The sequence below is a fragment of the Erinaceus europaeus genome, chromosome 10 (genome assembly GCF_950295315.1).
Source record: "Erinaceus europaeus chromosome 10, mEriEur2.1, whole genome shotgun sequence".
NCBI classification, from domain to species: Eukaryota; Metazoa; Chordata; class Mammalia; order Eulipotyphla; family Erinaceidae; genus Erinaceus; species Erinaceus europaeus.
The window spans coordinates 105,975,597-106,002,202 of NC_080171.1; the positions used below are offsets into that span (position 1 = coordinate 105,975,597).

The window sequence follows — 26,606 nt, forward strand, 5'->3', positions numbered from 1 at the left end:
CTTTTATTTCCTCTATTCTTCCCCCCCTCCTTTGGCAGTCTTAGAAACCATATACTTTAGACAGCTACAAGGTAGAAAATGGGCCTGAGTGCCCTTCCCCTTCTAAACTTCCATGTGAAATAGGAATGATACTTTCTTGCATCTTATTACTGAAATTTCAGGGCCTAGCTGACACTGTAGCTTGAACTGGAATAATCTGATGGGCATTCATGAGAAGCAAACCTCTCCACAGTCAACCACAGTTTCAGTGGCTTATCCTGTGAGCCAAATTCTGTTTTTCAGAACAGCAAAATGAAGCTTTGGTCAGGTCCGCTATTCTCAGTTTTCCCTCCAAGTGAAATGCAACCATGCTGAGAGTGTTTTCTCAGAAGCTAAGAGATTGGCAAGCAAAGTGTTCCTACAACTTGGAAGAACTATGGTGGTTATCTTTGTGTGGTGGGGAGATGGGGCATAGAACTTTGGTGACGCATGTGATGTGGAACTACATGCTGTAATATGACAATCCTGTCATCCACCATTAATTACAAATAAAAACTGAAAAAGAAGAAGGAGGAGGAGAAGGAGAAGGAGGAGGAAGAGGAGAAGAAGGAGAAGAACAAGAAGAAGAAGGAGGAGGAGGAGGTGGAGAAGGAGGAGGAGGAGAAGGAGGAGGAGGGTTAAGGAGGAGGAGGAGGAGGAGAAGGAGGAGGAGGGGGGAAGGAGGAGGAGGAGAAGGTGAAGGAGGAGAAGAAGGAGGAGGAGGAGGAGCAGGAGGAGGAGGAGGAGGAGGAGGAGGAGGAGGAGAAGGCCCAAAAGTCAAAATAGGTGTAGGTGTGGCTTAGAAAGGATATGAAGAATGGGCCTTAGAAGTAAATAGAAATATAGACGTGAGCACCTGCAAGGGAGTCGCTTCACAGGCGGTGAAGCAGGTCTGCAGGTGTCTACCTATCTCCTCCTCTCTGTCTTCCCCTCCTCTCTCCATTTCTCTCTGTCCTATCCAATAATGATGACATCAATAACAATAACAATAATAATAACAACAATAAAACAACAAGGACAACAAAAGGGAATAAAGTAAAAAACGAGATTTTACTCTACTGGCTTTCTTTCTGTTGTTCAGTGTCCTTAACATTCTCCCACCTCAGGACCTTTGCTTCTGCTCTCTAAGAAGACAGTGACTCATGACTAAAGAAAATAAGTGATTTCTACTCTTCCTGGGTTCTTCCCCCTCTTGTGGGCACTGAAGTCAAAGACTTTATTGTATGTCTCTTTTTCCTTTTGGATACTATTCCCCCCAAACAGGCGGAAACCTCTCTCTCTCCTCTCTATTTCATTAGTGACTTAATACTGATCCACAAAATTATTAGTTAACAGTGGTATAATTCCACACCTTTCCCAACACCAGAGTTCTGTAACCCCATTTCCTCCACTGGAAGCTACATTAGTTCTCCCAAGGTCACAGATAGGGTTGACTATTATTTCTATAACTATCGGTCTATATATATATCCATTTCTTCCATGGTCCCATTTTCTATTTCTTTTTTTAACTGTTTACTTATTTTTCATCTGATAGAACAGAGAGAAACTGAGAGGGAGTGGGAGATGGAGAGGGAGAGAAATACCTGCAGCCCTGCTTCACCACTCATGAAGCTTCCCCCTGCAGGTGGGGCCATTTCATAAAAACAAAACAAAACAAAAAAGAACCAGTAAAAACAAAAATAAAAGTAAAAAGCAAAATCGTAAAAGGCAATATAACAAAAGAGAAAACATTCAGCTTGGCATTACTATAGATCCTATTAAATTTTTTAGTTATCATTTTAAATGACATTTGTTGTAATAAAGACATGAGTCCAGATTCCATAGAGTTGAATCTTAGTTCTGTCACTTAACAGCCTCAGTGTTCTAATCTATAAAATGGAGAGACCTCCAGGACATCTCTGTGAGAGAGCTACATTGATGAGCTAGAGCACTACCATTTAGAGCATACTTAAGTATTAAGTTGCCATTATATGACATTATGTTGTATGACTTGGGACAGGCAGTGGTGCTCCTGGTTAAGCACACAGAGTATAATGCACGAGGATGCAGGTTCAAGCCCTTGGTCCCCACCTGCCTGTGAAGGAAAGCTTCACAAGTGGTGAGTCAGTGCTGCAGGTGTCTTTCTGTCTCTCCTTCTGTATCTCCCTTCCCCTTTCAATTCCTCTCGGTCTCTATCCAACAACAAATAAATAAAATACTTACATTATATTGTATGATGTTAGTGTGAGTTGACAGACACACTGAGAAACAAATTTCAGTGTCAATAAATGGTGTATCAGCAATTCTGAGGGAGCGAGGGAGGCAGCTCCGTGGGAGAGAATATGCTTCAAAGAAGACCCTGGACTCAGTCCCTGGCACTGCAAATAAACCAAAGTAAAATCAATCTCTAAATTTCTAGATGGAAGACTGGTTGGTATAATCCCTTATTAATATGGAAACACAGACTGAGCACTCCTTGGAGACTTTCCTAGGAGTGTGACAATTTGTTAAGTAAGATGAAAGGAAGGACAGAATCAGAAACTGCAGTGTCTGTAACATGTGCGCTCCACCAGGTACGCTGCCCACCCCCGAGACTGCAGTGTCTATAAATGTGATAATCAAATCGATTATCATGAAAAAAGTTCTCCAGAAAGACAGAAATTATCCATCACCAATTTATCATCTGAAACTTTCAAATGTGCAGGATACATAGCAGGTGGGCCTTGTCAGTGTGTACCAGACAGCTAAATTCCATAAGCTTGTGTCTCTGAAGCTGCTCTGTGAGGAAGTCCAACTACAGTCATGAGCCACCAGGAGCTCATTACTTTTGTCCTTATTTTACTTTTATTTTTGGGTGGTGGTGGTAGTGGATTACAGAACAGCTGCTAGCACAATGTGTATGTTTCTCAGCACCCTGTGATAGGTGTCTACACACTCCCCAATACAGGTCCTTTCATGAAATCACTTTTTAAAAAATTATTATTTTTAAAAAACAATTTTAGATATTTTATTTCTTTATTGGACAGAGGTGGAGAGAAATCAAGAGGGATGGGGAAGATAGTGAGGGAGAGAGACACCTGTATCACACTGTTTCACCACTTGTGAAGTTTTCCTCCTGCAGGTGGGGAGTGGGGGCTTGAACCTTGGTCCTTATGCATTGTAATATATGTGCTTGGCATCTAAAGAGATCAGAAGAAAAAAAATTTTTTTAATTAATGAGTTTTCATGCGGTGCTGGGGAATAAATCCTGGGGTTATGCTGACCTGCCTCTCCATTCCAAAGTTTTAAAAATATTTTAATTATTTATTTATTGGATAGAGACAGAAAGAAAGCAATAAGGATGGAGGAGATAGAGGGAAAGAAAGAAAGACAGAGAGGCGTCTGCAGCACTGGTTCATGGCTTGTGAAGCTTCTCCCCACCCCGCAGGTGGGGACTTGGAGACTTGAAGTGGGACTTTGCACATTGTATTATGTGTACTTGACCAGGTACTCGGCCCTTCCATGCCAAAGTTTTATTTTATATTCTGAGAGGAATGCACCAAAGCACTGCTCCACCACTCATGGATCTTCCCAGCTGCACTCCTCATCCTTGGAGCTGCCATGTGGTGCCCAGAATCTAAGATAAGGCCTCATGCATGGAAGATATGATGTCTACGTCTCAACCCCTGTTTCCCACCCCACCCCCAACTCCAGTGCACAGATATTTGGAAAGCCTTGATCAATATTCCCTTGGTTCATAAAATACATTGCTTACATCTGACCCTGTCAACTGCCTTATATAAGAAACTCAACCCCATTTTCTGTATTTAATGCAGTTTCAAATACAAGTTGTCACTGGCAAAAGAAAGCAAAGAAGTTGCTCACACGACTCAATTTCACCTCAGTCTTTTTCTGAAGTTATCTATCTACAGTGTGGCTACAACACCTGCAGCCTGGGCTCCTGGACCTCCCTGAGTTCCCAGGCCTCCCTAAGCTGGAGGCACTGAGAGCAAACGTCCAGCGTTCAATCTCCCCCACCCTGCCCCAAGGCTCAGCCTTTCTTTTCCTCTGTTTTGTCACCCAGCTGGGATTCTTTGGAGGATGGCCCCTCTTTGAATCTTCCCACCACTGGGAGTGCTGGCTTGTCCCCTGCCTCCCCCACCCTCCACACTAACCCACCCCAGCCTGAGGGGTTGGTCCCCTTTACATCTGTCTCCCAGAGGAAGAGGATTTACCAAGCCTGGTCTGAGGTTATTTGGATCTGGTGATCAGTGAAATGTCAAAATGAATGGAGCCAACTGTGCCGACTATTCTGGATAAATGCTGTTATAGGTCCCCTTCTGTTCTGTTAAGGAAAATAATGTCAGAGTTCCCTGAGAGGGAGAGCAGACACCACAGAGATGCTTCATCAGCAGATGTTTTGCTGAACCTCAGCTGTTCTCTCCAGTGACAGGGCAGTGACAGGAAGATATTTGTTCAGGTGATGGGACTTGAGTGGGCTTGGGGCCAGTCCCCCCATCCCCAGGGACCACCCTTCCAGAGCTGAAAGGCAAAGGAGTTTCCAGCTGATTTAATTCTTCATTCTCTAAACATAGAGAATGTGACCAGCCCCTCTCTACTGAACTTCAAGATTTAGGCAGCTATGGCAAATCCCTTTAGAGATGTTGGTGGACTAGTACAAACTAGAGGGTTGGGTTGAAAACTATCAGGGGAGGGGATGGGATACGGAGTTCTGGTGGGAACTGTACCCCTCTTTTCCTTGTCAGTGCTTCCATTTTATAAAGATTTGTAGTGCAGGCACCGAGCCCCAGCGATAACCCTGGAGGCAAATAAATAAATAAGTAAATCAATCAATAAATAAAGTAAAAATTCTACCTACTAGGGACATAGGCATGTCAGCACTAGCCCCATCTCATGTATTCCAGCACCTATATCATGTTACCCACCACTCCAGGCTCTCTCAGAACCCCAGGGAAAATTATACACAAAAGATGTCTTCTGTTTGTGATCTCACCCCTCCTAGACCACTAGAGTGGTCCTGAAATTTCTATACAGTGTTTCTAGAAAGCAGAGAACAGGTAAGGCAGAAGAGATGTTCCCCTTTGTTTATGCTGGTCACATGACTAATTCTAACCAGTGGACAGTAGGTAGAAGTGGTTTACTTCCATTCTTGGCACACATAGAGTACAATCAGAGGAAGCCTCTCCGTGGCTTTATCTTCCTTTCAGAGTGTCTGAAGGTGTTTTAAGGAGCAGCCTCTGGTTCTTATAGAATAAAAATAAGCATATCTACCTACCATCTATCTACCTGAGCACATAGCTAAGTGAAAATGAAGCCTTTGGCATGCAAAAGCTATCAAGCTTCCGGAGCTCTCTCTCTTTCTCTCTCTCTCTCTTAACCCTTCATTTGTTATTTCTGCATACCTTAACCTGTCCTGACTTTAAGTGAATTCTATTAAAAATTGGATTTTAAAATATTAAAAAGACTTTTGTGTGTGCATATTGTTTATGTGTAGAACATCTAATCAAATTTTTTTTTCTGGTTCATGCAATTCTTCTTTTCCAACAAACAAAAGGAACCCAAGATCAAAATATTGTTGTTTGTTTGTTTGTTCGTGTTGTCTTTTGGTTTTGTATATATAAAGTGTATAATGCTAAGATTGTCCCCTAGTTATGGGCATTGGAATTGGGAGATTACAAATGTATTTTCATTTTAGTGAGAAAAGTCTGAAGTCACTGATGGTCTCAGAAAGTTCTCAGGAAGAGTGAGGAAAGACTGGGGACAGAATTAGGAGACTTGAGCATTGGGTTAATTCATTCCTTAGAATCCCTTCTTACTTACTTATCTGGGCCGCACTGCTATGACATTGATTGTTTGCTATTCATCTTAGTTATGTTTCTCCTCACATTGCCTATCTGCTCATTCCACAAACATTTGCTGAGCCTGTGATTGGATCCCCTGTTAGGATATGGAACTTACAGGCCTAAACCAGCCCTTTGAAAAATCTCTAGTGAGAAATTCCCTTGCAGCCTACTGAGAATTTTGTATTTGTTAAGCTTTCCTCCTGGCTCCCTTCCTCCCTTGGGGAAAGAATTCTTCCTTTACTTTTTCATTTGGTTTCTACATAACCTTGGTGCAAAGCTGGCAGTGTGGAGACTGTGGTGTAGACAGCACAATATCAGGTACAATCAGCAGTTAATGATTTTCTCTAGATCTTTATTAAAACCAATTTCCAAAATAAAATGGCTCCTTCTGGTTTTGGTTCAGATCCATTTTCCTGTCTTCTATTACTAGAGTCTGCTTTGGATTGTTTCACATTGTGTAATTCCTGCAGAGTCTCCTTCATTTTCATCCCTAGAACTTACTCAAGGACAGCCAGGTTTTGGATTCAATAGCAAGCAACTGTGTTAACTTGGGGTGTGTGTGTGTGGGGGGGGTGCTATGAGGTGTAAAAATATCTAGCATAAATCTGACCTGCTTATGAATATGCACTCTTTAAGTGACACCAACATGAAATATAGCTTGTCCTTGTCCCCAAGAAGACCTTCACAAGCATCTCCCTCTCCTCCATCACCCAGATATTCAACTGAAATATACTCCCTCCATGTACAAGTTGAAGCAAGATTTTTCCAAGTGTCAGCATCACAAGCTCAAGCTAGTTTTTGGCAGCAAACTGGGCTTCCTTTGCCCCTGGCAGTGTCTTGGTAACCAAAACACAACTCACTACACAGAACTGCACCAATGGACTGGGGCCTCCCCAGGTGTGAATGAACACCTTGGCCCTGGCCTGCCTAATCCTCTCGAGGTATCAGCTCTTGGTCCTGAGGGGTTCCGAGTTTGCAGTCAAGGATGACACAGCACTATCTTTAACATTTTATCGTTATTTATGTATTTATTTATTTATTTATTTAGTTAGTTAGTTAGTTATGGAAAAGTGCCAGCAGTTGCTCTCAGCACTAGGTGAGGTGAATGGGCCACAAAGCAGCAGCCTTGAGTGAGCTGTGCTAACAGGGTACAAAGGAGAGAGTCCATTCAGCTGGGAGAAGCTCAAGGCCCATCATGCCAACCCCTGTCAAGTATTCATTTGCAAACTCAATGGTAATCGGTGCCACCCAGGGGGCACCAGATGTGCCAATAAAAAAACCCTCTTGCCCCTTTGGCTAGTCTAGCACTTGGTGAAAATATCTATGGTTTCCAAGCACTCCAGACCGCTTGACTACAAAAGGGATTCTTTTGATATTGATAAATAATGTGACCCATGATTCCTCCCATAGAAATGGTGCAAATCCTTAATTATGAGGGGGCTTTCTCAGGGCACATTAGAATGTGAGGCTAAATTGAATTATCTTTACCTTTGCCAAGGCTTTCGTAACTCTGCACAGTAAGCTGCCCTTAGAAGTTTTTGGTTTTTGTTTATAAATCTCCAGTTCAACTTGCACCAAGGCATCCAGGATTTAAACAGCAAAAGGAGTTTAGGAAGAAAAAAAAAATTACAGAAAGTGAGACTGCCAAAGTCGGGCCCCTTTCTTTTGGTGAATGGGTCAGAAGATTACAATTCTAAACAATCTCACAGTCGTTTCTTGAGCTGGGCAGTCCAATTAGAACAAATGCTTCCTTTTTCTTTTCCCTCTGGTTTAATTAGAGATGAGTACGAGCCTGTGTGCTTATAAAATAAGTGCTCATTAAAAGAGGTTTGGATCAAGTTCAACTTATTAGAAATGTCATGAAAGGGGAGCACTCTTTCACCTTAACCCTTTAGGGGACCCTTTTAGCCCCTTCCAGTGCCCAGAATGAACTTCTTAGGTGTGAAGAATGTAAAGAGTGTCTGCAGAAATGTGGTGAACTTGGGAGAGGTAACGCTTGCTAGGACTGAGGATAAACAAGACCACCCTCTCTACCCCTCCTTTCCCACTGCCAGGTACGGTGGCCCATGTGATGTCTTGTGGTGGGACAGATGAAGATTCACAACCCTGGTGGTGGGAATGGAGTGGATTTATATCCCTGTTGACATGTAGTTTTGTAAATCAATATTAAATTACTAATAAAAATTTTTTAAAAAACTCAAATGTGTTCTCTCTGGCTGCTTCAGCCTCAGCTAAGCTCCCAAGTCTAAATGGATCAGGGTATTGGATACAGGACACTTTCTATATCTATCACCCCTACTTTCTGCCATAGACCCTGTAGGTTCTGCCTATATGGAGAAAGAAAATTTCTACTTTGATGGGCTTTGGCTTTTGTGGGCTCATACTAGAGGAGGAGGGATAAGTGAGAAGATCATGGGATTTCTGGGTCTAGGATGTCACCACAGCATACTAATCACGAGATCCATTGTGGAAAAGGCCATATGTCCTAGGAGCCACCATATTGGTGAAGAAGGCTCCACTACATTATACCCCAACAAAATCTGGGCCACAACCTCCAAGACTATCAATGTACTCAAGGGAACTTAACTTGACAAGTGTATTAAATGCCTTCGTTTCTTATTCTCTTCAGTAAGAATTTGTTCATTTCCAAGGATCCCATGCTAGCCCCCGGCTCTCCACCTGCAGGGGGGTTGCTTCATAAATGGTCAAGCAGGTCTGCAGGTGTCTGTCTTTCTCTCCCCCTCTTTATCTACTCCTCCTCTCTCAATTTCTCTTTTTCCTATTCAATAAAAATGGCCTCCAGGAGCAGTAGATTCATAGTTCTGGCACTGAACCCCAGCAATTAATCTTGGAGGAAAAAAATGTGTTCATTTCTCTCTCTCTCTCTCTCTCTCTCTCTCTGTCTCTCTCTTTCTCACACGCGTGTGGCTGAAAGTAAAACTTGAGAATAACAAAATGACGGCATCAGGGGAATTATTAGCCAGCTTGCAGACACCCACCTTTTCTCATGTTGTTAGGCCTGGCTCTGGCTCTTTCTTCAAAGAGCCTAGTGGGTGGAGGAGATATTGATAAGTATCTGTTTCACCACAGGGTACCTGAAACATGGTTGAACAGGTAGTAGCAGAGACTGACTTTCTATCCTTCCATCCTAGACTCTGAGATGAATGCTATTGCTAATCAGAAGACATTGCAGAAGTCCAGACCAACAGATAAATTGTCATAAATGAGCCTTAAAAGATGGTCCTGGTCTGACCTTCTTACTGCCACTATCCTGGTGATGGATTCCAACGCTTATATGTGCACAGGACCATCCTGACACTGCACAAGGATGCCAGTGTGTCTCTCAGCCTCCAGTTTGTCTTAGCCCTCAACTCCAGCATGTGCAGTGTCTTGACTTTCATGTTCACCCTTCTGCAGAACACTCCAGCCACCCTCCACCTCTGTCTGCCACAGCCTAGCTCCTCCACCATTGTGCACCAGGACCTAAGCCACCTCCACCCAATCTCAACCCTTTATTTTGGTACAAAACATCAAAAATACAGGGTTTTTATTATGTTTTTTTATTGATTTAATAATAATTGACAAGACCATAGGAAAAGAGGGGTGCAATTCCACACAATTCCCAACCAGAGGTCTGTATCCCATCCCCTCCATTGAAAGCTTTCCTATTCTTTATCTCTCTAGGAGAGGTCTGGCTTCTGTAATTCTTCTCCACTGGACATGGGCATTGGCAGGTCAATCCATACTTCCAACCTGTCTCTCTCTTTCCCTAGTGAGGCAGGGATCTGGGGAGGTGGGGTCCTAGTACACATTGGTGAAGTCATCTGCCCGGGGAAGTCAGGTTGGCATCATGGCAGCATCTGCAATGTGGTGACTGAAAAGCATTAAGATATAAAGCAGAACAAATTGTTTAATGATCAGCAACCTAAAGGTAAGAATATAGCAGATGAGATTTGGGGTCTCCATTATGGAAAAGTCTAGTAGGCATATTTTAGGTAAATTCCAAGGGGACTATGGCTTTACTAATTTTTGCCTGAGACTGACAGCTAACGTGCAAGTGGGCTAACGGTATTGTCTGGGGGAGATGGTGTCAGAGTTGGAAATTGGACTAGAAAGCCAGATGTGGGCAGAGAGTAGCTCCCAAATATGGGAAAATTATATAAATATTATTTACTGTAAACCCCATCGATTTGATCTGGGGCCCATATTCAGCACAGGAGCCTATGTAATCTCTGTATCCCTGTAGGTCTTGCATTCTGTGGTCATGGCTAGGAACATTCTAGGCTGCACTTATTTCTGGACTCATCTTCCTCAAGTGGCAGAGTATGTTGACCCAACTTCCTTTCAGAAAATGGGGCAGTTCCTATCATTGTTGATTCACATTGAGGGCAAGATCCAGTATGGGAGTTTTTATAGATCATGTTTTTTTGGTCATATTCCTACCTCCAAACTTTCAAAGCTAGGGAGACACATGTAAAAGACATCACTTAAGCATTTACCTGTTTTAGCAATATTTAATTTCCTACATAAGAATAAATAAGAATTGTATTTAACAAGTACAGAGTAAAAATAATTTGAGAATATAGTGGGATAATCAGAGCTATGTTAGGAGGACAGTTTATAGCACATAGCCTTTATTATGTTAAAAAATAAACCAGATGGGAGTCGAGCAGTAGTGCAGCGGGTCAAGCACACATGGCACAAAGTGCAAGGACCAGTGGAAGGATCCCGGTTCGAGCCCCAGCTCCCTATGTGAAGGGTAGTCGCTTCACCAGCGGTGAAGCAGGTCTGCAGGTGTTTATCTTTCTCTCCTCCTCTCTGTCTTCCCTTCTCTCTCCATTTCTCTCTGTCCTATCCAACAACAATGACATCAATAACAATAGCTACAACAATAAAACAACAAGGGCAACAGAAGGGAATAAATAAATATTTTTTTAGAATAAACCAGATAAAGAAGAATATAAGAATTAAAAAGAGGTAGGATAGTCAGATTAAATAAAATTAAAATTAATGAAACAAAAATCAAAATGCAAACAATTAAAATGAAAATCAATTTTTGAAAGACAAAAAACAGACAATCTATCATATGGAAAACAGAAAACAAAAAACAAATCAGGCGTAAAAATGAAGTGCAATGGTAGATACTAAAAAGAAAATACTGCAGTTGGTTACTTTATGCAAGTCTATAGTAGTACATTTGAATAATACAGGAAATTGTTTCCTGACAGAATATAAAGTTAAAAAAATTGGCTCAAAATTAGAACAGTAAACACACCAAGTATCTACTCAACTCTGCTGAACAATCCTATACTATTAAAAATTTCTTGTGGTCCGGGAGGTGGCGCCATGATAAAGCTTTGGACTCTCAAGCATGAGGTCCAGAGTTCAATCCCTGGCAGCACATGTGCCAGAGTGATGTCTGGTTGTCTCTCCTCCTATCTTTCTCTTACATAAATAAAACCCTTAAATTTTTTTTTTTCTTCAGGTGTCTATGCTTAGGGAAATAAGTAAGAGGGTGAAAGACCACTATGGGATGGTTTCTCTGATATTTGAATATAGAGAATTGAATCACATCAACTTGCAAAAATAAAATATAAACAAAGAAAAAACAAAAGTAGCCAAATGGTCTAAGACATTATGAGGACTATGATGTCTATCTTTTTGGGGCGTGGGTTGGATTGGTACAGAACTTGGGTGGTGGGTGCAGTATAAAACCACTCCCTTGTAATCTTGTAACGGAAACCATTACGAGAACCATTAGAAAAATATTTTTAAGTATGACAATTTCCTCAATTCATTTCAAATTCACCATAACCTAATATCAAAATTTGGAAAAAATAATACTAAAGCAAAAACAATAGTGATAATAATAATATAATAAACATATGAAAACAATGATACGTTTTAAATAAGAAATTAGTGGATGCTGGGCAGTGGCGCACTGCATCAAGTGCACAATAGTACGAAGTGCAAGGACCCCGGTTTGAGTCCCAGGATCCCCACCTGCAAGAGGGCAGGGTCACTTCACAAGTAGTGAAACAAGTCTGCAGATGTCTATCTTTCTCTCTCCCTCTCTATCTTCCCCTCCCCACTCAGTTTCTCTGTCTTATGGAAATAAATAAATAGCCACAGGAGAAGTCAATTCTTAGTTCAGACACTGAGCCCCAGCAGTAATCCTAGAGGCAATAAATAAATAAATATTAGCAAATAAATTGTCATAAGTGAGCCTTAAAACTGGCCCTGGTCTGACCTTCTGCAGTGCATTGATAGAAGGAATATTAATCTATATCCCTGTAGAACCCTATAATTGAAAGAATGGTTTGTCATTACAAAATCTTGAAACATAATTTGTAATTCAATTAAGGGAGATGCTTAATAATGATATCAACAGAGTGTAAAGAAGCACTGATCAAATTTGAAATATATTCCCTATAAAACTCTACCTCAGGGTTGGGGGGATATCATAATGCTTATGCAAAAAGACTTTCTTTGTCTTTTTAAAAATGTTTTATCTATAAAATGGGAATATTACAAAACTACAGGATAAGAGGGGTACATTTCCACACAATGCCCACCCCCTGAGCTCCATATCCAATCCCCTCCTTTGATATCTTCCCTATTCTTTATCCCACTGGGAGCATGGACGCAGTATCATTGTGGGATGCAGAATATGGAAGGAAGGTCTAGCTTCTGAAATTGCTTCTCCACTGAACATGGGCATTGACAGGTCCATCCATACTCCCAGCCTGTTTCTCTCATTCCCTAGTGGGGCAGGGATCTGGGGAGGTGAGGCTCCAGGACACATAGTAGTGTCATCTGCCCAGGGAAGTTAGGTTGGCATCATGGTATCATCTGGAACTTGGTGGTAGAGTAATGCAGCTTCTGCAAAAAGACTCTCATGCCTGAAGCATCACAGGTCCTGTAAGGTAACCGACCTTAACCCTGGGTCATATACATGACAAAGCACTATCCCAGTGAGTTATTTTTGCCAGCCTATTACATACTTAAAAAAATTATTAAGGGGTGGGGGGTAGATGTCATAAATGTTATGCAAATGTTATGCCTGAGGCTCCCAAGTCTCAGGTTCAATCCCCAGCACCACCATAAGTCAGAGCTGAGCAGTGCTCTATTTAAAAAAGAAAACAAATATATATTATTAAGGACAAAGTAATTTACAAGATATTTGTCTCATGAGTACAATTACTTACATCTTGTGATAGTTATCTATACACCGTTCTCATCAGTAATGTAGCTTCTCTTCCATTATGTGTTGAATCCCCAAAATCCTCTCAGACATTTCTCCCTACTCTCTACCTTTAAAGGCCTCCCCACACACCCTAGATTCACTGGGTTTGCTGCAATGACCTCACCCAGTCCAAGTTTCACCTTGTGTTTTACTTTTCTTGTTTCTTTTTTTTTTTTAATTTTTATTTATAAAATGGAAATACTGACAAGACTACAGGATAAGAGGGGCACTTTTCCACACATTGCCCACCCCCAAAGCACCATATCCCAACCCCACCCCTAATAACATCCCTATTCTTTATCCCTCTGGGAGTATGGACCCAGGATCATTGTGGGTTGCAGAAGGTGGAAGGTCTGGCTTCTGTAATTGCTTCCCTGCTGCACATGGACGCTGGCAGGACAGTCCATACTCCCAGCCTGTCTCTCTGTCTTTTCTTGTTTCTCAAGTTCTGTCTATAAGTATGTGTCCTTCTCCTTCTGGATGAGGTTACTTAACATTCCTTCAAGTTACTTTCAGGATGTAGAAGAAGAGATTCCATCATTTATTACATCTGAGTCAAGTGTTCTGCTGAGCATCTATACACACCTTTCTTAACCACTCATCTGCTGTTGGGCACCCATGTTATACTCTTGAGTTACTAAAGAGGTTTGAACATTTTCAAAGGGGCATGGGGGGAGTGGTGTTGCACCCAGTGGAGCACACATGTTACAACTCACAAGGACATGGGGTCAAGGTCCTGGTCTTCATCTGCAGGGGCAAAGTTTTACCAGCAGTGAAATAGTGTTCCATATATATATGTGTGTGTGTGTGTGTGTGTGTGTGTGTGTGTGTGTGTGTGTTTTGTTTTTGCCTCCAGGGTTATCACTGGGGCTTGGTGCCTGCATTACAAATACACTGCTCTTGGAGGCCATTTCTTTTTTGGATAGGACAGAAAGAAATTGAGGGAGGAGGAAGATAGAGAGGGGGAGAGAAAGATAGACATCTGCAGATCTGCTTTACCACTTGTGAGGTGAGCCTCCCGCAGGTGAGGAGCCGGGGACATGAACTGGGATCCTTGTGTGAGTCCTTTCACTTTGTACTATGTGAGTTTAACCTGGTGTTCTATGGCCCGGCCCCCACGCTAGAGGTATCTATTTCTCTTATAAATAAATAAATAAATAAATAATAAAAGATGTGGGTACTTTGCGAATGCTGTGAGGAGACTAGACCATTCATTCTAATTAGCCTATAGAAACAGTGACATAAGCATAGCCATATCTGGATGGCCCAGAGGAGGTTCTTGATTTTATTTCTATGACTGAGTCTATAGTGACAAGTACATAATGCTTTTCTCATTTAGAAGAAAAAAAAATCAGTAAAAATTTTATGTTCTTTAAAGGTCTTTCAGGATGGGGTGGGGGTGGGAGTCGCGGGCCTTTCATGGCTCAGTGTACTAAGTGCTATAATACCATGAGGATTTTGAATTTAGAGGAGTAGTAAGTGGTTCCTCAAATTCTTTGCCCACTTTTTTTTTTTCAGTTGGGTGGCTTATATTTCTATTGTTAAGCTGTATTATTTCTTGATATTTTTAGTCTTAATCCCTTGTCAGATATGTGATATGCAAATATCTTCTTTCAGTTGTTGGACAGCCTTTTTATTCATGTGAAGTCTCTTTTGATGTGCAGAAGCTTTCAGTTTTGTTGCAGTCTCATCTGTATATTCTTGCTTTAGTTTGTGAGAGAGTGAATCTCTATTACTTAAACTATAGAAATAGAGGTCGTTTATTACACCAACTACAGGAAACTAGGAGGTTTTTTTTTTCTCCCTGGGATGGTTGAATGACTTGCCATTAGAAATGTAGCTCTTGAACATTAAATAAAAGTAAGAAAGGGAGAGAGGGTTACTATAGGCAGAAAAACTCCATGAGCAAAGTCCCAGAGACCCAAGGACAAGGGCTGGACTAGGGAGGCTGAGGTGTAAGGTGTGTTTTATGTTGAGGTTGAGGGTCAGGGGGAAGGAAAAAAAATGAAGCATTAATTTTTCTCTTTATCTTTTTATCTGGACAAACAAATTCGCAGTTTGGGAATATTTTCAAAGAAGAATGAGTAAATTTTCATGGCATGCACAGAATTCTGATAAAAATCTACCTTTAGTATCAAATTCACAAAGGGCAGCATATAGTACTATATCGCCCCCAGAACAAGAGAACATAAGAAATGACTCCTTAGACTCAAAACGCAGTAGCTTGTTGGATCTTGAGGGTTCCATTCTCAGCCAGTTTGCTCACATTCCTAGCAGCCTGCTTGCTTTGGCATCCATGTAATCCCTGCCAGAGTGGGAAGCCCCCAAGCTAAGTCGAAAACAAAATATATTCATCATTTGATGTGATAAAGCATGTGACTCTTGAATAAGAAGAACTGGCACAACCATGGGCATGTTCTATCTCATCCCATCCACTCCATCCTCAGTGGAAAGCAATTTTCTACCAGCTGTCATGTGAGAGAGGGTCTTCTGATGGACTATGGAGGGACAGAGACCATGGCCTTTCTTTACATACTGTATATGACCTTGACTTCTGATCAGATGCATTCTATCACCTGTTCATCACTTTTTTTTTTGCAGATAAATGTGACTTTTCCTTGATACCCTTAGAAATACCCAAGCAAGGGGACTTTTGTTGGTGCATACTGAGATCAAAAAGGAATGAGCTTACATGCCAGAAATGTTTGCAGATGTATGACTGAAAACATTTGTTTTACAGGATGACACTATAAATAGATTATGGATTAGCAAGAAGGCAGCAGTGTGCATGGGTGGCCTTGTCTTCCTGGACAGATATTTCCCAGAAGCATTTAACCAGGGGGGCTGGCTCTGGATTCAGTGAAGCCACCAAGTAATCACTGTGACATGATTCACAGCTGCCCTTATGCCAAGTCCTTCTCTCACTGGTTAAAACCCCTCTACAATCATCTCCAGAAATTCCATGAGCAGTTGGGTGCTTTTATTCACTAGTCTTGCACCATGCATGTGATATCCTGTCTCCTTTTAACACTGCAGATGGTGTGTGTGTTTTGTATATAAGCAATTGTGTGATTGTGTGTGTGAGTGTAAATGTACATATATTTCATGAGTGTGTTAACTTGTGTGATGTTTGGTGTTTGCATGTGTGAGTGTGTGTGCAGAATGTTCCATCCTATGTGAATTGTGCTTCAAATATGGGGTCTACAGAATCTCAGCTGAGTACTGTGGGGGTTCTCAGTCCCCAAACAGGTGGATTCCTGATGTTCTTGGAGAGGCCTGAAAACTTGGAACTGGGGCAGTGGCTGTGCGGAAGGCTGAAGATTGAAGGTTTACCAGGTGTTGGTGGCCAGGAGCACAATGGAAATTAGTGGCATGTAAGCAGCTGCAGAGGCTGCTGAGGAAGGAGGAAGAAAGGAGAATTAAGGGGACTGAGCGGTAGTGCAGCGGGTTAAGCACAGGTGGTGCAAAGCATAGGACTGGTGAAAGGATCCCAGTTTGAGCCCCCAGCTCCCCACTTGTGGGGGGGGGGGTCACTTTGCAAGTGGTTAAGCAAGTCTGCAGGTGTTTATCTTTCTCTCCTCCTCTATGTCTTCCCCTCCCCTCTCGATTTCTCTCTGTCCTATCCAATAACAACAGCTATAACAACTACAGCAAGGGCAACAAAATAGGTAAAATGGCCTCCAGGAGCAGTGGATTCATAAAGCAGGCACCAAGCCCCAGCAATAACCCTGGAGGCAAAAAGAAAGAAAGAAAGAGAAAGAAAGAAAGAAAGAAAGAAAGAAAGAATAAAGAAAGAAAAGAAAAGAAAAGAGAATAAACCTCATCTGCTGTAGTCAAAACTGAGACCAGAACCAGCAAGTGGGTAAGGGGAGAGAAAGGAAGAAGCCAAAGTGATTATTTAACCTTAAACTGGCATAAGGGAACAGAATAGTAGAAAATAACACTTATCTGTGGCAGAATGCTAGCTGAGCAGAACAGTTTGTAAGTTTCTGTCTGGAAAGGTGTTATTAGACAATTTTCACATGGCTGAGAAGAAACTATGGCTATCACTTGCTGTGTCCCCATAGACTATTTCACATCCTACTACAGAAATGGTTGAAGGCACTGTGCGAGTTTCTCTGACATCAATTCCCTCCTTCAGATCTCACAAACTTTAGATACATTTACAGAAAGAGAAACTGAAGTCCAGAAAATGGTGAAGTAGCTTGTTCAAAGTCACAGAGTAGAAGTATAAACCTGGATCTTAGGTGACAAGCCTGAACAAGAACAAAAGACTCTGGTTGTACTCTTCCAGGGAACAATAAAGCTCTCTTTAATGACAAAGGAGGTTCCCTCTCTCCCAGCCCAATAAGTGCCTGTTTTGTCCAGGAACAGGCATTAAAACTCACACAGTCTTATCTTCCTTATCCTGCGAGCTAGATACCGTTACCAATAGTCTTGTGGCATACGAAGGAAATGTTTCCACTGGCACACAAGGCCAGGCCAGAGCCAGGATTCAAACACAGATCACAAAGGCCATGTTCTTGTCCCCTATACTGTATGACTTTCTTAATGGAAACAGGCCCACTAACTTCTTGGCCCCTGTGCTCTGCGATCTGTTGATTTTGCCTAGAAGAGGAGCTATGATGTACCCCTGCAGTCACGCCCATTACTCACAGGCTTCTTGAGTCTCCCAGTGATTAACCCCTCAGACTTTCCCTCAACCATGGATGACATCATAGGGTAATTAAGGTGACTGTGATGCACCACTGTATGCAGTAAACAAATGTCCCTTGTGTTAACTTATCATCTGAGCTTTTCTTGTGCAACACTGAGTTCCCACTAGTAATTAAGGAAGACGTTTTAACCTGGCTGAATGTGAGCAGAGCTTGGGGCAAAGCGGCAGAAGAGGAGACCAATGTCAGCTATTAATTTGACATGGTAATAAGGGCACCAATAAAAGATAATAAGGGGCAGGCTTGTGCTGTAGAGGAGAGCTCACCACTAATCTGAAGACTGTCTTTATGTAATTACCTTGCCAAATAGCTAACTAGATTTTGGGTCTTCTTTTATTTCTCAGCTTCAATGGATTTATTGCTAAGTGGTGACATGGCCTGAAGTCATCACTGTCATGAGCTAGACTCATAGAGTCTGCATCATAAGCTACAAAAATTCAAACCTAACTCTGCTACTTAACAGCTATGTGACCAGGGAAATGTTGCTTAAACTCATAGAATCTCAGCTACATCCATAATGTGGCAGTAATGATACTAGTCTCTTCCTTTTTTTAAAATTTTTGTATTGATTTAATTCTGATCAACAAGTCTGTTGGATAAAAGTGGTACAATTCCACACAACTCCCACCACCAGAGCATTGCATCCCAACCCCTCAACTGTAAGGTTTCCTAGTCTTTATCTCTCTGGAAATATGGACCCAGGATCATTATGGGATGAAGAAGGTGGGAGGTCTGGCTTCTATAACTGCTTCTCTGCTGGACATGGGTATTGGCAGGTTGATCCATACACCCAGCCCATTTTTGTGTTTCCCTAGTGGGGCAGGGCTCTGCAGAGTTGGGGTTCCAGGACACATTGATGAGGTTTTCCCAGAGATAGTCTCTACCTCTTAAGGGTGTTGTGAGTATTGAAGTGACTTAAATGTTGAGGACAATGTCCAGTGCATAAACATATGTGAACATTTGCTATTATTACCTGGAAAACATTCTTACTTTTAAATTTTTATTAGTTCTTTAATAGTGACTTACAAAATTATAAGATAATAGAGGTATAATTCTACATCACTCCCATCACCAAAGCTCTGCAACCTCACCCCTTCCAACAATAGCCACCATAGTCCTCCCAGTGCTGTAAGTATGGCGTGACTATGTATTTTTGTTTCTCTTTTCAAATTCATGTGTTTTAATTCTCTACATTCCATATAGGAGTGAAACCATCCCACAGTTGTCTTTCATTTCGTTGTTTATGTCACTAAGCATACTCACTGCAGTTATATTCATTTTGTCTAAAAGACATGATATAGTCCTTTTTTCTAAGATATAAAGTAGGAAAAAATGTTTAATAAACAGGAACCATAAAGTAAGAATAGAGCAGATGAAAGTAGGGACCTTAGGGTGGAACTAAGCTAGAAACTGCTAAGTAGTACTCCACTGACCATGACTTCTTCCCCTTTGCATTTATAAGACTCACATAAGTGAGTCTTACTCCATTATTAATGTTTTATTTTCTTCCTAACTCTAAGTATTCCTCATAGGGTTATTTTCCCCCATTTTTTGAATAATTTTTATTTATAAAAAGGAAACACTGACAAAAACCATAGGATAAGAAGGGTACAACTCCACACAATTCCCACCACCAGAATTCCTTATCCTAGCCCCTCCTCTGATAACTTTCCTATTCTTTATCCCTCTGGGAGTATGGACCCAGGATCATTATGGGATGCAGAAGGTGGAAGGTCTGGCTTCTGTAATTGCTTCCCCTTTGAAGATGGGTGTTTGCAGGTCAATCCATACTCCCAGCCTGTCTCTCTCTTTCCCTGGTGAGGCAGGGCTCTGGGGAAGTGGGGCTCCAGGACACATTGGTGAAGTCGTCTGCCCAAGGAAGTCCGGTTGGCATCATGGTAACATCTGGAACCTGGAGGCTGAAAAAGAATTAACATATAAATCCAAACAAATTGTTGTCTAATCATGTTTTAAACTTTTAATCAGGACACTGAAAAGGCATGCACTGGAGAAGCAAGTGGGCCATTAGAGCAAAGTTGTATGACCCATGTGTAAGCTGATGCTCACATCTATATTTCTATTTACTTCTAAGGCCCATTCTTCATATCCTTTCTAAGCCACACCTACACCTATTTTGACTTCTGGGCCTTCTCCTCCTCCTCCTCCTCCTCCTCCTCCTCCTCTTTCTCCTTCTTCTCCTTCTTCTCCTTCTTCTTCTTCTCCTCCTCCTCCTTCTTCTTCTTCTCCTTCTCCTCCTCCTCCTCCTTCTTCTTCTCCTCCTCCTTCTTCTCCTTCTTCTCCTTCTTCTTCTTCTTCTTCTTCTTCTTCTTCTTCTTCTCCTCCTCCTCCTCCTCCTCCTCCTCCTCCTCCTTTTTCTACTACTACTATTTCTTTCTTTTTATATATATCTTTAAAATGTCTTTATAGAATAAGTGTTCAATACTAGTCTCATCTTTATTAACAGATGTTATGTTCTCACCACCAAAAAGAAATGGTAACTATAGGATAGAATGAATGTTTTAGCAAATGCTACGGTGGTACTCCTTTTGCAATAATAAGTGAATCAAATTGGTATGTGGCACATCTTAGAATGACACATTATTGGTCAGTGATAGAAAACTGGATATAACCACATAACTTCTGTCTTTTTGTTTCTTTTCCCACAACACAGAGGTGTTCTATTGTTGTGCACAAGCTAAAATGAAATTTGGTGTAAACCCACAAGAGTATAATTACAATTAGTTAGGGAGGGAGGTGACACATCTTCCCTTATAATGTCCACATCTTCCCTAGGCTGAAAGCCTTTTTTTCCCATTCATTGTTTGTTTATCTTCTCTGGAGCATTTAAAACTGTCTTTGGATATTAGCTATTGTTTGTGGAATTTTCAGCTTATTGTGGGTTCTGAAATCCTTACAAATCACTTTCTTGTTCACTCCAGTTCTAGCAATTTTAACTAACTTTCCCAGACCCACATTAATGTCTATTTTCTTTCTGGAAATTCAAATCAGTTATGTAATTAATAGGATTATTCATTGACTAACCAGGTTTTAATAACTTTTTGAGACATCTATAAAATTACTTGTGTCTTATTTATAATTCTTTACAGAGTGGTCATTTAAGAAACTGCTAAAGAACATAATGATATTTATGTTTCTTATGAACCTTTCAGAAAAGCATATTGTGTAGCACTAACACTCCATTCACTACAGACATAAGTCTTAGAGAGTGGATCAGATGTTGCATGGCACTTTAAAATCTTAAATTTTTGGTACTGTCACAAAGTCAAATAAAAAAAAAAAGACATCGGTGAAAGAGTTGGAACATTGTGAACAGTAAGACCATATTAAAAATATGTACTTTTGCCTCTAGAATAGTCACTGGGGCTTGGTGCCTGCACTACAAATCCACTTCTCCTGGAGGCTATTTTCCCCCTTTTGTTGCTTTTATTGTTTATTGTTGTTGTTGTTGTTATTATTTTTGTTGTTGTTGGATAGGACAGAGAGAAATGGAGAGGGAAGGGGAAGGCAGAGAGGGGGAGAGAAAAATAGACACCTTCAGACCTACTTCACTGCCTGTGAAGCGACCCCCCTGCAGGTGGAGAGCCAGGGCTTGAACCAGGATCCTCTTGTCAATTTTTGCACTTTGTACCATGTGCACTTAACCCTCTGTGCCACTGCCTGGCTCCCTTGATGTATGTTCTTAACTTAACGCAAACCAATCTGTATCTTCCTTAATGACCAGTCCTTTTTTTGTGTTCCTAGGCTAGATTTTCAGCTGTCTTTTCCTGCCAGGCTAGCGTGAAGGTGTTTCTTCCTGGACATGTGCTCTCTGGGTTGGAGATAACTCGACTGGAGCCAACCTGGGCTGCTGCTTACTCAGCGATGCCGAAGAGAGGAACCAAAGTGTGGCATAGAGCAAAATGTTCCAGAGACAGAGAAACTGTCTCATGAAAAAAGAGTAGAGGGTTTGGGAAACCTCTTCATAAGGAGGAAGGTCACCCATGGTGGAGGGGGTCTCAGAAAAATAAGAAGAGGGAGAAAAGGAACTGCAGTGCCTTCGTTAAACATGAGGCTGCAGAGAGCCAAACGGCATATACTTATCTGGGGTCTGGGCAGGTTAGGCCCCACATTGGGTGCCAAAATGCTGGGATAGCTTCTCCGGAGAGAGAGACAAGGAACTCGTGGCAGTGTGGTAATACAATTCTTTATTGATGCAGATGCTCCAGAGTAGGGTGCAAGCACAGCGGGTTTAGGCCATGTGGAGCTAGCAAAATGGCCGCCTCCCACTCTGCACACCAGCCCTTCTCCAGGTCTTCTCTAGGTCGGGATGTGGAAGAAAAAGATAACGAAACCAGGAACAGCAGCGGGCTTTATAGGGTAAAAACAGAAGTGGTAAGTCGGGAATGGGATTAGCTAGGAAAGGGGGTGGAGAGAGGCAAAAGGCATGCTGGGAAGGTGGAAGCCTCTTAGCAACTGTTGTAATTGTTTTAACTGAATTAGCAATACCCTGAGGGGATAATGTGGTGGGAATCTTTCAGGAAATACAATGATTATGTAAATAGACCATAGTGTCAGCAATGGAGCATGGAACAGAGCAGAGGGGGGGCTGGATTTAAGGCCCAACATTTTCCAATGCCAAAAACTCTGTGACTTGATACTCCCTTAGTTTTTCCACGTGTGTCTTCCATTCACATTCTACTAGTGGCATTCTTCCTGATTGCAGTAGCAGAGATATACTCAGGCAGCCATGTACACATGCTTGGGCTACACAGCTAGAGGGGCTTGCTGCTCTTGTAGCTGTATTCTCAGGGGTCCTGCAAAGTATGTCTACACGCAACCTTAATGTATTTCAATGTTGTGACTTGATCATTCTTGCTCTCTTCTCTCTCTCATTATCTCAAGACACACTCTCTTCTCATAAACTTCTTTCTTTCTCTCTATTTTTAAAAGATTTATTTATTTATTAATGAGAAAGATAGGAGGAAAGAGAATGAACCAGACAATACTCTGGTACATGAACTGTGAGGGATTGAACTAAGGACCTCATGCTTGAGAGTCCAATGCTTTATCTACTGTGCCACCTCCTGAACCACACTCTTTCTTTCTCTCTATCACATCTCTCTTTGCCTTCCTTCTCTGAATGCCTGCTATTGTTTGTTTATTTTTTGTTTTGCTTGTTTGTTTTTTGCCACCAGGGCTAGCTGGGATTTAGTACCTACACAGTGACTTCACTGATCCTGACAGCCATTCTTTTCCTTTTTTTTTTTTTTTCCTGATAGAGGCAGAAAGAAATACAGAGGGAGAGATAGAGGATACCTGCAGAATTGCTCTACAGTTCATCAAGCTCACCCTTGCCAAAGGAATAAGGACATGAACTCAGGTCCTCACATTTGATAACATGTATATTTTATCTGGTGTGTCACCAACCAGACCCTATGAATGTCTGCTTTAAAATATAGCATATTGATAGAAATTTGGAAGTAGAAAAACATCAAAAGAATGCCGGGGAGAAAGAAAAGAAAGCCTGAGGATGCTTCTTCCTGAGCAAGTGCTCTCTGGGTTGGAGAGAACTGGACTGGAGCCAACCTAGGCTGCTGCGTGGGAGAGGGATCAGGAACTCGTGCCGGGCTAGCGTTGGACTCTTGCAGCAGGAAGGCAATTCCAAGTGTGTTTACTTCAGAAGAGCAGCTGTGTTTATACTCGCCAAGTAGGGTGGAAACAGGATGTGACATAGAGAGTGTGGAGCAAAAAGAGAGTGGAGGAAATTAGGGTGTGACTGGGAGAGGGGGCAGAGCAAAAAGACAGTTTGAACCAATGGGGATTAAACCAATGCCCTGCAGGCAGGGCCGTTCTCTGGTTATGTAAATAGACCACAGAGTTAAGCAGGGGGAAACTGGCATACTGCCCAACAAAAGAACAGGAGGCAACTGCCACTGAAAAAAATAGCTTGCCACCCTAAGCTCCTAAGAGGCCACATCATGGCAGACTCCATGGGGAAGCACCTTGAAAGCCAAGAAGTAAAGAGAAAGTGAAGAATTTCAAGCAAAAGCCTTTTCTTCTTATTTCATTTCCAGGAAAACAAAAGGACAAGGCTAATATTGACAGTCTGAAGAATTCCCTCAGACTTTAAGGCATAGGGACTGTGTCCTAGTCACATGATATCAAGCCTTAGGATGCTAGGGAAATGGACAGAGATCCAGATTGTGAGAGCTCAATAAAGGAGACAGTGGGGTGTGGGGGGCTGGAGGGGGTGGGGAGCTATATTTGAAAAAACAAGCTTACAGAAAAACTGTTTGCAATTTCGAGGCACCAATTGAACCTAAACAGTCCAGGCCTTCTACAATCAATTAGGCCTCACGTACCAGATTATCCATGCCCAGAAAAGTAAAGAAAAGGTCACTACAGTCTTTTTCTGCACTCCCAAAGAATTACCAGTTTCCCCAGGTAATGTATACTTCATAGATTCTCCATGAGAGACTGGCTGTCCAAGGGAGCTTGGTTTCTTTGCTTAGTTTCCCTAACTGTTCTTCACACCATAGCTGATTGGTGCTGGAATTCCTAGCAGGGTTGGAATGGGGCTCTCGTGTGGTCTGTTCTCCTCAGAGGGGATATTCTTTGCCCAAACCCATGTATCACAATAATCCTTCTGTGTCTTCAGGATACAGGCTTTCATCAGCCTCGTCACCAACCCTTTCTAGCTTCTCTTCTAAACCTGAACCATGCTGGTATTTCTACCTTAAATTAGCTGTACATTAAAAAAAAAAAAAATTTAGGATAGAGACAGAGAGAAAGTGAGAGGGAAGGGGGAGATAGCATGAAAGAGAGAAACATCTGCAGACAGCTTCACCACTCACGAAGTTTCTCCCCTTGCTGTGGGGACTGGGGGCTTGAACCTGGGTCCTTACACATTATAACGCGTGTGCTCTACCAGATGCACCACCACCCAGCTCCAGTAGTACATTTTTAAATCTCATCTTTCTTTGTAGAATTTTTTTACTTTTTGCATTTGCTATAAGGTGTTTGTATACTCATTTTTGTCTCATTTAAAAACCGTCCAATGTCATGGTTCCAGAGATGGTGTAGTGGATAAAGCACTGGACTCTCAAGCATGAGGTCCAGAGCTCAATCCCTGGCAGCATATGTACCAGAGTGATGCATGGTACTTTTTCCTGCTTCTCTTATCTTTCTCATTAATAAATAACTAAAATGTTAACATTCCAGTGTCCTAAGGGCAGGGAGGGGCAAACGCTAGAAGAAGAAGGGCAGGGAGGGACTGTATTAGTCTTCCTTGCTTTAGTTTTACTCCTTCCCTCTCCCTAGTGTCTAACACAAACAATATTTAATGAGTTTGTGTTCAATGAACACTTACTAAATAACAGAAACTTCATATTCTAAATTCAGTTCTCTTAGAAGATCTCTTAGAAGAAGACCCTAAAACAAAAGATTTTTGAAAGCAAGTTGTTTACTTGATCAGTGGTCCCCAGAAGCCCTGGAGGAGAGGAAGAAAACTAGAGAGGAAAAAAAATTGGAACTGCCAGTACAGTGTGATCCAGGGAGCTGTTTACCCCTGGGGCGATTGGGGTTTAATCCTGCTGGCACCCTGAATAGGACACAGCTCAGAGTTGTCCCATCCAGTTATTCATTTGTCCAAATGTCACTGGGTGTGGGTGGCCCTGAAGCCACTTAAATCCCTGCCGCATAGCACAATAGATTATTGTTATTGGAACACACCCTCCATAGGGTCTCAGGTGGTTACAAAGAGAAGCCAACCTTTGATCCATGAGTGCCAATGGATTATGGGTAAGAGTACCAAGACACCTGCAATTCTTATACTGTGAAATAAAAATTAAATAGCCATAGGTTCTAAGATGTAGGTACTTCCAACTACTGGCCAAGAGATAGATATTAAAAAGGGACATTGCACCTAAAATAGACTTCCTAACTTTTCCCAAAATGGAGACCCCAAATCTCATCTGGTGTATTCTTACCTTTAGGTTCCTGATTACTAAACAATCTTTCTGCTTTATATCTTAATGCTTTTCAGCCACCAAGACGTGGATGCTACCTTGTCACTAACATGACTTCCCTGGGCAGAAAACTTCACCGAAGAGTACTGGAACCCCACCTCTCCAGAGCCCTGTACCACTAGGGAAAGATAGAAACAGTCTGGGAGTATGGATTGAACTGACAATGCCCATTTCCAGCGGAGAAGCAATTACAGAAGCCAGACCTTCCACTTTCTGTACCCCATAATAATCCTGGGTCCATACTCCCAGAGGGATAAAGAATAGGAAAGCTTCCAATTGAGAGGGTGGGATGGAGAACTCTGTTGGTGAGAACTGTGTGAAATTGTTCCCCTCTTATCCAATGGACTTGTCATTCATTATTAAGTAAAATAAAAGGGGGGCATTGCCTCACACAGAGTGACCAGCAGACATTGGTGGATGGTTGGGGTTATTATGAGCTTCCTATGTTGAGCCATAACTGGAACAGCTAGACTGCATCCCAGGCTAAGCCGGCCAAGGCCCGCTTTGGGTAAGGTGGGCTGGGGGTCTTTCAGCTGTCATGGTTTCATGTTGTCCCTCTCCCTACTGCAAGCTGTATTATTACTCCAAGAATGCTGCTTTCATCTTTTCCCCTTCACTCAGAGAGCAGTCACTTGTCCCCTTTTCCAGCCTTTTGATGAGCATTTCCTTCCTTGGAAACACTTACCAGTCCCAGCTCCTGGCTGGGGTCAGCCTTTGCTTAGAGTTGCTCTGACTTCTAAGTGAAGTGGGGAATAGCAAGGCAAGCAGCCATCAAGAC

At 42.0% G+C, this 26,606-nt stretch overlaps 1 long non-coding RNA gene across 2 annotated transcripts in view; it reads left to right on the forward strand.

Moving 5' to 3' along the window:
• LOC132540777 (uncharacterized) overlaps window positions 1–26,228 on the forward strand; it is a 41,742-nt gene extending 15,514 nt beyond the window's left edge. For both annotated transcript variants that reach the window (XR_009551919.1, XR_009551920.1), the window contains exon 3: window positions 25,846–26,228. This is a non-coding gene — a long non-coding RNA (uncharacterized LOC132540777). The remainder of the gene's footprint in view (window positions 1–25,845) is intronic.
• Window positions 26,229–26,606: the final 378 nt, after the last annotated feature.